The sequence below is a fragment of the Rana temporaria genome, chromosome 5 (assembly GCF_905171775.1).
Source record: "Rana temporaria chromosome 5, aRanTem1.1, whole genome shotgun sequence".
NCBI lineage: Eukaryota > Metazoa > Chordata > Amphibia > Anura > Ranidae > Rana > Rana temporaria.
In genome coordinates, this window is record NC_053493.1 from 312,731,971 (window position 1) to 312,746,775 (window position 14,805).

Consider the following 14,805-nt stretch of genomic DNA (forward strand, 5'->3'; position numbering starts at 1 on the left):
CTCCTCTATGGAGCCGCGGATGTCAGCGGTGACATGCCTGCTGACATCCGACCCACTCCGATCCGCCAAAGTGTGACGGAGGAAAAACCTACTTTTCCATCCGTCTGGCGGATCGGATCAGGTGAACACGGACATACGGTCCGTGTTCAACCGATCCCCCCATAGGGGGGAGCGGAGAAAAGACAGGGCGGTGCCTGCACATTACTGATCCGCCCCATGTGAAAGGGGCCTAAGCCTTTAGAACCACCTTAATTAAACAAGATGAATTTAGAAGCTGATTGGTTATTATGCACCAGATTCTGTGTGCACCAGTCTTAGTAAATCCCCCAATTAATCTACAGCTATTTATCTATATGTGTATATGTGTATATCTAACAATGGAATGATGGTTGGTTGGTACGGGTTACAGCAAATCATCTCTCTTAAGACAGTTCATGCTGACGATTTGCTAGGATTCTCATTGTGGGGATGATGTTCTCATTGTCGTTCTTTTCTAACCGTAAAGGTAAATGCTGCACTGCCTAACCCATACCCCAAAATGCCAATAGCAGGCAGCATCAAAGAAGGTTTTTCTAACATCTTGGTGCTGCGAGCAAAGACCATAGCCCCTCCGTGAAGAGCTCCCAATAATCAATGTACCTTCTTTTTCTAGCTGAGCGTTGTAGATCTCCTATCGGAAGGAGAGAATGCTCCAGCACGTTCTAATTGCCTATCGAATAAACTGTTTACTGAGACTAAGGAGCCCACACAGCGCAAATGAAATAAACTTTTCTCTCTAATTGAAATTATTTATCATGCAGGATGGAGCAGCTGCTGTGGGCTAGGTCGTGTCACTTATTTCAGTCACCAAGTGAATAAGACAGTGAGCGGTTCTCAGGTTGCCTGTACAGGTGCCGCACAGACAGGCCGTCTCCATGGGAACGCATGGGGCCTGAATGCACCAAGGACGGGAGTGTAGGAGGAGGACCTCGTATAGCCTCCCTCATCCCTCTCCCCCACCCCCCCTATTCACTCCTTCACTGTGAGCAACCAACCCTAGAATCCTCCAATCGATAGCAGCTCCCGGGGTGGGCCTGGGACATTAGGATTAAGCTGGCTTTTTTTTTTTCTTTCAGAGCTAACAGCTGGGATACAGTGATAAAAGAATACAGACCCACATAAGTAGAGAGCTACTTCCTCCCAGTTAACGTCACTGTCCCCTTTTCAGATAGAAGGATAAATATATAATGTTTGTGGCCTAATACGGGTGTCATTAGGAATGCAGCAGGAAACAGGGACGGGGAGTGTCTTGCACTTGCTGTGGTCGGTGTTGGTGCTGGGTTAGGAGTCTTTTTTTTTTTCCTCTCTCTCTCTCTCTCATCTCCCTGCTGCCGCCTTCTCCTGTCCTGGAGGTATTTCAGTGTTGCCATAGAAACCTGGGCAGGCAGCTCTCCCTCCTTCTGCTCCCTCTCTAGTGCCCTGCGTGCCAGGCCGGGCCCAGAATCATTGAATGCAGGAGATGTAATGAAACTGTGACAGTCCTGCTCTCCGATGAGCTTGTGTCGACCGGTCACATGGAATAGAAGTCTCTTCCCCTGTAGACTGAACGAAAAAAAAAAAATCTCTATCTATAGAACAAGATCGTGACGAGGAAAACGGGACATTTCGTACTACGCGAACATCGAATACGGTGTAACCTAAAGAAAAAAAGTAATGATATGAACAATAGCAAATTATTTCTTATCCGATAAATGCCATTGAACAGTCATAGAGGTACTAAGCACAGAAGCTTTCAGCCCTTATGCTGTCCATCATGTATCTACATCCTGTGGACAAATTCGATCAGCTTGCAGGATCTAATCATGTGGAACAGAAGTTTGCTTTCCATTATATTATTCTCTACCCTAGACACTTGTGCTCCCTAAGAGGTAATAATTACACGACATCAAACTACTTGCGAAATAAAAAGGAGCAATTAAAAGGAAAAATCTAGGGGGAGAGGAAAGGAAACAAAGGAATTGTCTCCCCTTTCCTAACTTAAAACTGCGCAAGGAATGTACATTTGGGTGAAATTACTAATCCGAAAAAGAAAATGAAATGGTCAGAGCTAGTCAACGTCACATGTTCCCGCAGACGGGGCTACTGGAAAAGTGTCCCAGTTGGCTAAAAATAGCCCAGAGAGTAACGCTGCGATGTGGGCAGCAGAGGGAAGCATCTCAATAGACATGCAGCAGGGGAGCTGGAGGCCAGGTCTCAGTCACACATTTCAGTAGAGCAGAGCTAACTGACACTCCGTGGCGCGGTCATGGAACAAAAAGAGATCCACAGCAGTGCTTTACCTCTCATTGCTCAGAAAGAAAGACGTGGAGCAGGTACAAAGGAGGTCTCCACAGCGAATTAAAACTCTTCAATAAATAAGCTGATTAGGCAGGAAATGAATACTGCCAAGCCATTTCATTACTTGGGTTTAGGTATGTGGATCCTGTTAGCCCAAAATAAGCAAACTGTTACAGTAAGGAACCATTGAAGAAAAAAAATAAAATCACTTACAGTTATACCACAAAGCAAATTGCTAATGGACTCTTATCAAATCTACATAAATTGCAGCCAAGAAGGAACAATGTGGTCATGAGAAAATGTGTAACCACACAACCAGATATTCCCCTTGCTCAAAACATTTTTGAGTAGATACCAGCTTGACCAGTAGGACAATAAAGGGGTTGTAAAGGTACAATTTTTTTTCCTAAATAGCTTCCTTTACCTTAGTGCAGTCCTCCTTCACTTACCTCATCCTTCGATTTTGCTTTTAAATGTCTTATTTCTTCTGAGAAATCCTCACTTCCTGTTCTTCTGTCTGTAACTACACACAGTAATGCAAGGCTTTCTCCCTGGTGTGGAGTGTCGTGCTCGCCCCCTCCCTTGGACTACAGGAGTGTCAGGACGCCCATTAACACACAGTTCCTTTCTCTATCTGCAACGTAGAGAGCGTCCTGACTCTCCTGTAGTCCAAGGGAGGGGGCGAGCACGACACTCCACACCAGGGAGAAAGCCTTGCATTACTGTGTGGAGTTACAGACAGAATAACAGGAAGTGAGGATTTCTCAGAAGAAATAAGGACATTGAAAGCAAAATGGAAGGATGAGGTAAGTGTAAAGGAAGCTATTTAAGAAAAAAAAATTGTATCTTTACAACCCCTTTAAAGCTGAACTCTTAATTTGTCTTCTAAGACCCCTTTCACACTGGGTCGTTTTGCAGGCGCTATTGCGCTAAAAATAGCACCTGCAAACCGACCTGAGACAGCCGCTGCTGTGTCTCCAATGTGAAAGCCCCGAGGGCTTTCACACAGGAGTGTTGCGCTTAAAGGACAGTAAAAAAAAGTCCTGCTAGCCGCATTTTTGGAGCGGTGAAGGATCTGTGTGTTTACCGCTCCTCCACCGCTCCTGGGACACCACGGCTATACTGCTGGCACATTGCCCGCTGTCGGCCGAATAGCGCCACAAAATTGACGGTAAAGAACCGCTAAAAATAGCGGTGCTTTACCGCCGATGCTGCCCCCGCCTCAGTGTGAAAGGGGCCTTAATGTCCCTTCCCTATGCACAGCAAATACAGGCAGTTTTTTTTTTTTTTCTATTACTGTTTTCAGTTCTAAGAAATCGCTGCTAAGCTGTTCATGAATGCATCAAAATGTGGCTGCTTTAGCAAGGACGGGACGAACTTCGATCAATCTATGGTTGCTCCTGCTCTAACGATCAATTTATTTTGAATGGGATTGTTGGAAAATTTCTGTCGATCAGTTGGCTGCAGCCTGATCAGTGTATTCTGACAGCAGAGGAATACCGTTGTTTGAATACAGTGGCACGGTGTGGATGGTGGATGGGGAAGCCTCTGTTTTTTTCAATCAGCCCTCTGGCTAATTTAAAAAAAAAACAACAAGGCATCCATGGCCAGCTTATGGCCATGTTTGAATTTCCTGCTGACTCAGCAAGATTCAAACCGTGTATGGACAGGCTGAATATATTGTTTGATCAACTTGGGTACAACCAACATGCTGGGTTTTTACCTGCGATTATCGCTAGTGGCTGCTATAGCCGCTAGCAATAATCACTGTTTTCTCCCAGTGGGGGCAACTTCCTCCCATCCCCCCAGTGGACGCAGCGGCTGTTTCAAACAGCAGTACGTACGTTGAGCTTCCCAGTGAATGGGAAGCATGATGGATTTGAAAATCAAGCAAATTTCTTTCCTGCAACCTGTGGTTGCAGGAAAGAAATTTGCTCTGTGTATGGCCAGCCTTAGAGGTAAACGGATGACATCACAGTCTCTAATGATACCGCAACTATGTCCAGCCACTGGGAGGAAGGATCAGTGAGGCACCCAATATTACGGGTCAGACTGGGTCCCTCTAGTACACTAATGAAGGAACCAAGACTTCTGGGTCCTTCCATTACAAAGTGGGAGAGTGAGACCAAACTCCGGGGTCCTCCCACTACACTTGGAAATGAACTACGCAACAGTGTTAAAGACCAATGATTGGGGGAAAGAGTGGGCATAACCAGTCTTATGAAACAGAATTAAAGGGGAATAACCCCTTATTATGTAGGAGTAAAGATGTGATTTCTCAGTGGGTGGATGACTGCATTAAAAGACACAATACATTTCTTCAACTTATCAAAATATGTTTAGAGTTTCCTTTCTCAATGTAACCATCACACCTTTTCTATTAATAAAACTTTGTAAAAGAAAATATGTTTAGAGTTCAGCTTTAATGATCCACAATGAGCCTTTTACTGGCATTACACAATACAATCTCATTATACAATCTCCTTCAGATCTGTTACAAGCAATGTAGTGCAAAATGCTTTGTAACTGAATACAATTGAGTAGACACGATCGGTTTGTCCGATGAAAACAGACCGTTTTCATCGGACAAACCGATCGTGTGTGGGCCCATCCATCGGTAAAAAAAATAGAACCTGTTTTAAATTTTTCCTATGGATAAAAAACCAATAGAAAAAAAACGATCGTCTGTGTGGAAGTCCATCGGTCAAAAAGCCACGCATGCTCAGAATTAAGTCGACGCATGCTCGGAAACATTGAACTTCATTTTTCTCAGCACGTCGTAGTGTTTTACGTCACAGCGTTTTGGCAGGGTCAGGTTTTTGACTGATGGTGTGTAGGCAAGACCGATGAAAGTCAGCTTCATCGGTTATCCGACAAAAAAAATCTGTCAAATTAGATTCCATCAGATATCCTATCGTGTGTACAGGGCTTTAAGGTAGGTCATCAAATAACATGGTTTTGATAAATCCAGATCATAATGTGATTGTGAAATCAGATTGCTATGTGTATGGTCATTTATATTAATCTTTTTCGCCCAGATAGCCAACCTGCCTCAAGTAACACAGTAGCACAGTGAAATGCACGAGACTTGATACTGTGTTAAGAAGCATACAGATAAAAACATGATTTCAAGTGGAAACTAAAGGGCTACAGAGACATAAGCTGGCTTGCCTGATGGAAATTTGATAAACTTGCAGGACATTACAGTCATGTATAAAAACAATTGTGAAACCACTGATAAGCTGGGAAAAAACAGGATACATCCACACTATATTGCCAAAAGTATTGGGTCACCCCTCCAAATCATTTGGTGGAGGGGGGGGGGGGGGTGTGGTGTGGGGTTGTTTTTCAGGGGTTGGGTTGGCCCCTTAGTTCCAGTGAAGGAGACTCTTAAGACATTTTGGACAATTTAATGCTCCCAACTTTGTGGGAACAGTTTGGGGATGGCCCCTTCCTGTTCCAACATGACTGCGCACCAGTGCACAAAGCAAGGTCCATAAAGGGAGGGTGTTGAGCAACGTTGGGGTGGAGGAAGTTGACTGGCCGTCACAGAGTCCTGACCTCAACCTGATGGAATACGTTTGGGATGAATTAGAGTGGAGACTGCGAGCCAGGCATTCTCATCCAACATCAGTACCTAATCTCACAAATGCGCTTCTAGAAGAATGGTCAAACATTCCCATAGGCACACTCTTAAACCTTGTGGACAGCCTTCCCAGAAAAGCTGAAGCTGTTATAGCTGCAAAGGGCCAACTCAATAACCCTACGGACTAAGACCGGGATGCTATTAAAGATCATGTGCGTGTAAAGGCAGGCATCCTAATACTTTTGACAATATAGTGTATCAGGAATATGAAATGCTGGGGTAAAAAACTGTTCATAATCTTTTGCGTCACTGGTAAATTTTAGTGGTAACAATGTACAATTCAATGGATAATCATTTGATTTTATAGGATAGGAAGGGTTGAACTTTAGCAGCCAATCAAAATGTCTAGTAGTGTCTGTTAAGTGCATAAATATGCACTCTTTGGCAACATGGGACACACACATGGCACAGGGAAATGTTCATTTGGCAGTCACATCGCCCATGCTCAATTCAGCTGTCATATATCGCTTATGACCAGCTTATAAACCAGAGACAATACCAGTAATAAACTACCAAGAGCTGTGTTTAAAGCAAGCAACTAGATTTCAGTTTACTGGAGTCTGAGAAGATAAATACTGATTGGTTTCTGTGTTACTGCACTTTCGGTTAAAGCAGGGGTGTAACATCATTTGAAACGATTCCAATTGTATAGCCTGGATCTACCGCCTACAACAGGGGTGCCCAACCTCCAGTCACAGGCCACAATGATCGGAATGGGCAGATGACAGGTCCATTGTACACTCTGCATATGCAGAGTGGACAGACACAGCCCACTCTACTCTATGGTCCCTCTGATCCGATCCGAAGGAAGGGGGCGGATGATCTTCTTAGGGGCCTAAGGCTGCTTTTACACTGATGGTCTGTGGTCTACCCACGCCGCAGGTGCAGCGCCGTGCACCTGTGGTTTTCCTGCAGGTTAGCTGCACTTTGCCATAGAATTCTATTATATCCTGCAGGTGTGGTGCACCTTCAGAAAGCGCCCCAACCAGCAGGTATAACCAGAAGTCTATGGCTCAGGAGACCTGCAGGTGCACTGCACTGGTGGATGAGTTTGAAAGCAGCCCAGTAACCACTGCAGAACAGATATGCCCATATATACACTGTGATTTTAGTAATAAACTTACCATTGATAACTGTTTTCCATTCAGGTATCACCAGCTGTTGCTGGCCCAGGCAGAGTGCATTTGGTATCACTCCACCAAAGTGATTCAACGCATGCGTGGAAGCATTGAACTTCCGCGTCAGAGAACGTCGGTGTCGTCTACGTCACCGCGTTCTCTGTCCGCGAGGATTTCGGTTTGATGGTGTGTACAGCTATCAGACCAAAATCTCCATACTTCCTGTAGCCCCCACCAATTGTGGGAGAGAGTTCCACATCCTTATTGCCCTGACAGTGAAGAACCCCCTGCGCAGTTTAGGCTTAAACCGCTACTCCTCCAGTCTCACTGTGTGGCCCTGTGTCCTCATACACTCCCTGGGACTCAGTCGTTTTTTTCCTATACTGGGATCCCCATTGAGGTATTTGTAGATCGCTATCATGAGGTGTATGCAACTGTAAAGCCACAGTGATCTGTGGTCATAGGGTACAGCACAATAAATGTTGTTGGGGGCAAATCTAGATTTTTCTTTTGCATGAATGACAGCTGTCCCATAGATGAGGTGGCTGAGTGGTTAAGGCGATGGACTGCTAATCCATTGTGCTCTGCATGCATGAGTTTGAATCCCATCCTCGTTGAGCCGCCTGCCTGAAGCTGCTGCACTTTAAGGGGGACCTGTCTCTAACATCTCCTATAGATTTTCGTATTTCACTTCCAGGTACCATACAAGCTTTGGGGCACTTACGTCAGTTCCACTGAGGCTGAATAGGTCAAGCTTCAGAGCTCTGGAACTAGTATGCTGCCCAGCAGCTAGAAAACACAGAGATAATAGCCGCTTCCATAAGGGCCTTAGGTTGGGATACAGGTCTTTAGCATTCTGACAGCTTTCCTTCTAGAAGATGTCATAAAGAGACAAGGAATCAGAAAGGATGAAACAGATTCAAAGGTGGGTAGAAAATGATAAATATTTTGCTATGTGCAGTTTTCACATTTTTTTAAAAAAAATTGTAAAAAGACATATCTGTTAATACAAAAAAAATATAAAAAATGTGTTCAGCCAGGACAGAAGCTACTTAGCAGCCAAACTCATATCAATAATTAGGCAAATGTTATATTTGTATTGCAATCTATTTTCATTCATGCAAGACTCATGAAAAAAAAAAAAAATAATAACGAAAAGACACAAAACAAAAGGGATGCCGAGTGGATAGCCCAGTCCTAGCACCAGATGTCAGTTGTGAGGAGGGGGTGGTATTAGTGCAGGGTGAAGGAAAGGATGCAGAAGGTAACTGGGCTTGGGATATAATTTAACCCATCTATTACTACAGGACAGATAACTCATCCAGGGACTGGAAATAATGATCCTTTTTAAGGATGCTGTGTGCCTGCCTGACACGCACCATCACAATTTCCCCTGGAGATAGACACACTGGTCCTAAAGATCCATCACGTACACACTGTGGGTATGTAAAGAGATACATTCCTGATGAAGGCAGATGAGGAAGTTATCCTATAACGAAGCTGTAGGACGTTTGCAGGAAAAATTTGGACTGTAGGGAAATTGGAACCTCACAGGACTGTTTTATTGTAATCTACTTCCCCTGAGAAGAGAGTAGTGTGTCTACAAATCATACACCACATTGTACCACATGTGACGACTGCAAATGGGGACCTGCACCCTGGTGTATTCTGTATGTGTGTACTTGATCTTTCTGGTAGATAATGGGGCAATTCCCGACATTTAAATGATCTGACTGCAGATTATAAATCATAAAAATAATAAAATATCTGTCTCTTCCTTTTACTCATCACTAAAGCCTCGCACACACGCTCGGTTTTCTCGGCAAGAACCAGCAAGAAAATTGCTGGCCGAGTAAACCGTGCGTGTGTACGAGGCTTTCAGGTTTCTCGTCTGGAAATCTGCCCAGAATCTCGACGAGAAAAATATAGATCCCGCTCTCTATTTTCTCGTTGAGATTCTTGTCAGCCTGTTTCCCGACGAGAAACCCGAGAGTGTGTATACTTACCTGTCGCCGTGGAAACCCGTGCATGCTCGAAATGACTTTGACACATGCGCGGTAGCTTCCACGGCATAGGTAGGATGAAGCAAGATGGCTGCAACAGCACTGAATGTGACGAGCGCATGCTCGTCGTACGCGATGACGTCACAACGTTCTTGCCTTTCAAGAGAACCGCGGTTCTTTTGAAAGGTCTGTGTGTACACTCGGAGAGCAAGAGATTCTTGCCAAGAATCTCGTCAGGAAAAACCACGTTTTTTTCCTGATGAGATTCTTGCCTGTGTGTACGAGGCCTAAGGGCCCATTCACACTAGAAACTATGGCCCGGATTCACAAAGCACTTGCGCCGACGTATCTTTAGATACGCGGCGTAAGTGCAAATATGTGCCGTTGTATCTGTGTGCCGGACCCACAAACTAAGATAAGCCTAAAAACAGGCTTCAACCCACCAACGTAACTTGCCTACGCCGGCGTAGCGTAGGCGCACATTTAGGCTGGACGCTCCCATTGTTTAGCCATTTAAATATTCAAATGAGGGAAATACGGCGATTCACGAACGTAAGTGCGCCTGACGCAAGCTACGCGATGTGCGCGTAAGTTGTACGTCCGGCGTAAAGTTAAGCCCCATAAAGTAGGTGTAACTCAGCAGCAGACATGCAAAGGTCTGCACCAGGGAACTCAAGCCGGGGTATTTTACGCTGTTTACGTTGGACGTGTGTATGGCTGGGCGTAGGTTACGTTCATGGCGTACGCAGTGATCCGGCGTATCTTAGGCAGTTGTTCCGACGTGGTTGTGAGCATGCGCAGAGGGATGCGTCCACGTCCCGGTGCTTGCGCAATTCGTGATACGTATCTGTCTGGCGCTCGGACCATCATTTGCATGGGGTCACGCCTCATTTGCATGGCTCACGCCCACTTCCACCTACGCCAACTTACGCCTTCGAAACCCAGCACAGTTTTTGGAGCAGTGGCTTTGTGAATTCCATGCTTGCCTCTCTGCGCTGCGTCGGCGTAGCGTATTTTATTTGCTACGGCGGCATAATGTGCGCCCGCTCTCTGTGAATCCGGGCCTGTGTGTTTACTGCACATTTTTGCACATGCAAACGTGCATTTGCAGTGTATTTTTCCCATGCTTGCATTTCCTTAGAGGTCACTTCTGACTTTTTTCTTACTGCACTGCAAGTGTGAACTATGCCCATAAGATAACCTGGATTTTGGACTATCAGTATCTGTGCAGTTGGAGAGCAGTCAAAAATGCATCCCATTGCATCTGGTGGAAATGGGCCCTAAGCCATGACTCACATTGATGCTACTTTGAAATTTAGTAAATACACTTCCGAGAAAATGTGGTATTCTCTGAGGGTGGACATTTTAACCACTTCAATACTGAACACTTTTAACCCTTTCCTGCCCAGGCCAAGTTTCAGATTTCAGCGCTGTCACACTTTAGGCCTCGTACAGACGAGCGGATATCCGATATCCGATGAAAACGGTCCGCCGGACCGTTTCCATCGGATATGTCCGCTGGCGGATTTTGATCTGATGGCTGTACACACCATCAGATCAAAATCCCTGTGGAAAACATCCGCGGTGACGTGGCCGCGCCGTCGCCGCGGCGACGTGCGCGACCCTGGAAGGTAAATACTTCCACGAATGCGTCAAATCACTTTGACGCCTGCGAGGGGTGGGGATCGGGCGGACTTATCCGGTGAGTCTGTACAGACGACCGGATAAGTCCGAAGGACAGGATTCCAGCGGATAGATTTCTTAGCATGCTAAGAAATTTTTATCCGCTGAAAATCCGTCAGCTGGATTTTTATCCGCTGGAAAATGTCCGCTCGGGCCTACACACGACCGGATCTGTACGCTGGAACTGATCCGCGGATAAATCCCAGCGGACAGATCCGGTCGTGTGTACGGGGCCTCAGCCTCATCCACATGATTGGATTTTCGGACAACAATTGTGTGATCGCAGGGTTTTATTGGAAAATCTGACCGTTTGTATGCTCCATCGGACAATTGTTGTCGGATTTTCCGACAACCCTGAAACTGAGCTGCAGCACGGTGGCTAAGACCATACAGTGGTTTATTATGACAGGTTCCACTCAGCACAGGCCTCGCCATGGTCGATCAAAGAAGTTAAACCTATGATGTCACAGGGAACCCCAAGATTTCATGGTGTGTATAACTGTTCTCTAGTCAGGCTGAAAAGTATGGAAGGATTAACCTGTAGTAGCATTGGGAAGGGTGTTGGTAGAATTTTCTTCTTTTATTAAAAAAAAAAAAAAAAAAAAAAAGAAGAAGAAGAAAATCAACTCTAATGCCCCGTACACACCATCACTTTATGTGATGAAAAAAAACGACATTTTCTGTGAAGTAAAAAATTACGTTTTTGAAACTTCAATTTTCAAAGACGAAGTTGCCTACACACCATCGTTTTTCTCACAATGTTCTAGCAAAGTGAGGTTACGTTCACCACGTTTTTCCATTGAAGCTCGCTTCATAAGTAGCTTCTGGGCATGCGCGGGTGAAAAAACGTCGTTTTAAACGACGTTTTTGCTACACATGGTCAATTTCTGTGAAGTAAAAGTTGACGTTTTGAAAAACGACACATAAAATTGAAGCATGCTTCAATTTTTTTTGGTCGTTTTTTTAGAAGACATAAAACGACGTTTTCCCCCACACACGGTCAATTAAAGTGACGTTTTTAAAAACGTCATTTTTTTTCATCACATAAAGTGATGGTGTGTACGCGGCATAAGAGCCGATCTTTTGAAAAACCCAAGATCAGCACTACGGACAGCTCTGACCCATCATTAAAAAACTGCAACTGTTCATCTAACATTTACCAACTCTCACCAGTATACTTAGTGATGACACATTTGCTCATCATGTTGGTAATGAAGGAGACACAAAATATGTATTTACAGATTATGAAATGTAGGCATGCACATACTAGGTGCCTGGTAAGGGTCATGGTTCCTAAATTGGGAGATGATATGACTAGTTGTAAAAACATGAAAAGAACATTCAATAATTTAAAAAAGGTGTTTCTCCCAGGTTATAAAATTATTTTAGGATACTTATCAAGAGGTAAAAATAAGGACACAGTTCTAATTTAACCTTCTCACAACAATCTAGTTCATACTGTGGTGGAAAGTGCCATGTTGTGTATTATCAACATTAACCTATATTGTTTTCATTAACTGAAATGAGCAATACTTGTGTAATAAACTTTGTGAATAAATGCGCCTTTCAATCTCTTGACTGCTTTTACGGCATAAGCCAACTGATGCTTCTTTGTTCAGCGAAAAAAGACACTTTCCCTTTTTAATCAGAATAATAAACATTTAGCATTAGACACAAAAACGTGTTAATGTAGGAGCTTTAACAATACATAGGTGCCAACCTTCAAGCCCTATACAAGTTAATCATAATTATATTCACAATCCCCGTGGTTTGAGAGACCTTTGTCACATGTTGAAAAGTCACAGATGGAGAAAACACATCACATAATCTGTTAAATGGCCCTTCGAGAGTGTATTATCTAAATTAACAGAACACCTACACTGCCACCTACCCATGTGCAGACCAGACCACCGAGTCTCCATAAATATCAGTCATGCCAGGCGAGGATAATTCTTCCATTCATTTTTTAATTTTCCCTGCTAATCAGGTTGAACACTAACATTTCCAGAACTGTATGCAGTGGTTAAAACATGTCAAATCTCAGTGGTAACATGTGCTTATGATGATAATACCATGACTAGGACTGGTGGCAGAGCATTGGGAACAGCAGAGGAAGACCTATTGGCATATCAGCTCAGAAGGGGACTACATGGCCCATAAACCAGGTAAGCCTGTTAGACTACCTCATACTTTATTTACCTCCTTTGTGAGTTTAAAAGGTGACATTCACACATTTACTGCCACAACAAGTAAAGCTCATTGGTTCCTGTCATGAGCAATTGGCAGGCTTAGGTAAATGAGTGTCACGTTTTAAATGCTCCATGTTGGATGTGTTTAATGTACGGCAAAAGACTTAGCAAGAGTCTCTATTTCCTCTTTCTGAGATACAGTGTAAGAAAATACTGAAATAAAAAGCCATCTGAATTATGTCTCCCAGATAATGGAAACACTCTTCACAGACTTCTAATCAGAGATGGGTACTTCTTGTCAAGCTCCATCTGCTCCAAGGTTCCTTACATGACACATGACTAATTATGTTACATAGAGTTTAAACAAAAAGAACTGACATGCTACACTTTTTTAGTTACTGATTACGTATTATTGAACTGTTTATTTCTCAGCACTTATTTTTTTTTATACACTCAATTATTGTAAAAGCAAAAGCACAAGCTAGAGTCACACAGTTATGCACCATATTTTACTGCAAAATGCACAGCACAGAACCAATATTTCACTTTTAAAACAATATATCCCAGCTGATTGTTTGTAATATGTGTGGTTACAGGCCCAGTAATTCTGTTGGCAGTTTAAACAATTCAGAAGCCCTGTACACACGATCGGTTTGTCTGATAAAAAACGGACCGATGGACCGTTTTCATCGGACGAACCGATCGTGTGTGGGCCCCATCAGTTTTTTATCCATCGGTGAAAAAAAATATAACTGGTTTTAAATTTTCCAATGGTTAAAAAACCGATAGAAAAAAAATGGTTGTCTGTGAGGAAATCCATCGGTCAAAAATCCAAGCATGCTCAGAATCAAGTCGACGCATGCTCGGAAGCATTGAACTTCATTTTTCTCAGCACGTCGTAGTGTTTTACTTTACCGCGTTGGACACGGTCGGATTTTTGACCGATGGTGTGTAGACAAGACTGATGAAAGTCAGCTTCATCGGATATCCGACGAAAAAATCCATCGGATTAGATTCCATCAGATATCCGATCGTGTGTCCGAGGCTTAATGTTGTGAACACATTCTACATTGTATATCTAAGGAAAGCAGTAGGCACATTCATCTAGTGTAGCTTTACTCTTGAACTGGCCCTCCCTGCCAAACAGACAAAACACATTTAATATATTGAATAGGCATCTCCGTTTATAGGAGAGTCATCTTGTTTATGACAAGGGTCTCATAATAAGAAACCTACGGTAATGCAACTATGCTGCTGACTGAGTTAAAGTCTACTAATATGGATCAGAAAGCTTCAATAAAAATAACAAACTAAACCCACCAAAAGAACACTCAACCAAACATTAATAAAGCCATTCTAGGGTGTCTCATTTAATACAGTGTATGTGCGTTTTTGTGTGTGTATGCCTTTAACAAGTGATTCAAGTTTCAAGGTTCAGCTTTGATATATTGCAATTAGACTAATGAACACTGATCTGTGATATGTTGCATAGATTACACATCACTGGATACACCACTGGTCTTGCCATCAAAAATATTGATGGGAAGATTAGTAATTACAAAATATAAAACAAAAACAGCCACAGAAATAGTTGAAATGGTGCCATTTACAGGACCGCCCTTCAAATAGATCAGTAAATATCAGCAGAATATTAAAATGTAACGTTAGTCTGAAAATTAAGTCCTGCTAGATCACTTCAAGCTGGCCCCTTTCGCCAGTATAGCTATGTAAAACGTTAAAAATAATTTCCTATACTGTTTAAAATCCAGTAATACATTGTCCCACACTGCTCTGCACATGCTCAGTTGACTCAGACATGACTATGGACGCACAAAGAGGATCAGTAGTCA

General features: G+C 43.5%; 1 protein-coding gene and 1 non-coding gene across 3 annotated transcripts in view; one reads left to right on the plus strand and one right to left on the minus strand.

Moving 5' to 3' along the window:
• Positions 1-14,805, minus strand: part of NOL4 (nucleolar protein 4) — a 359,633-nt gene that overhangs the window by 265,872 nt on the left and 78,956 nt on the right. The gene's annotated exons all lie outside the window — the stretch shown is intronic.
• Positions 7,616-7,697, plus strand: TRNAS-GCU. Its single transcript has one exon. It is a non-coding gene; the product is annotated as a tRNA-Ser (tRNA).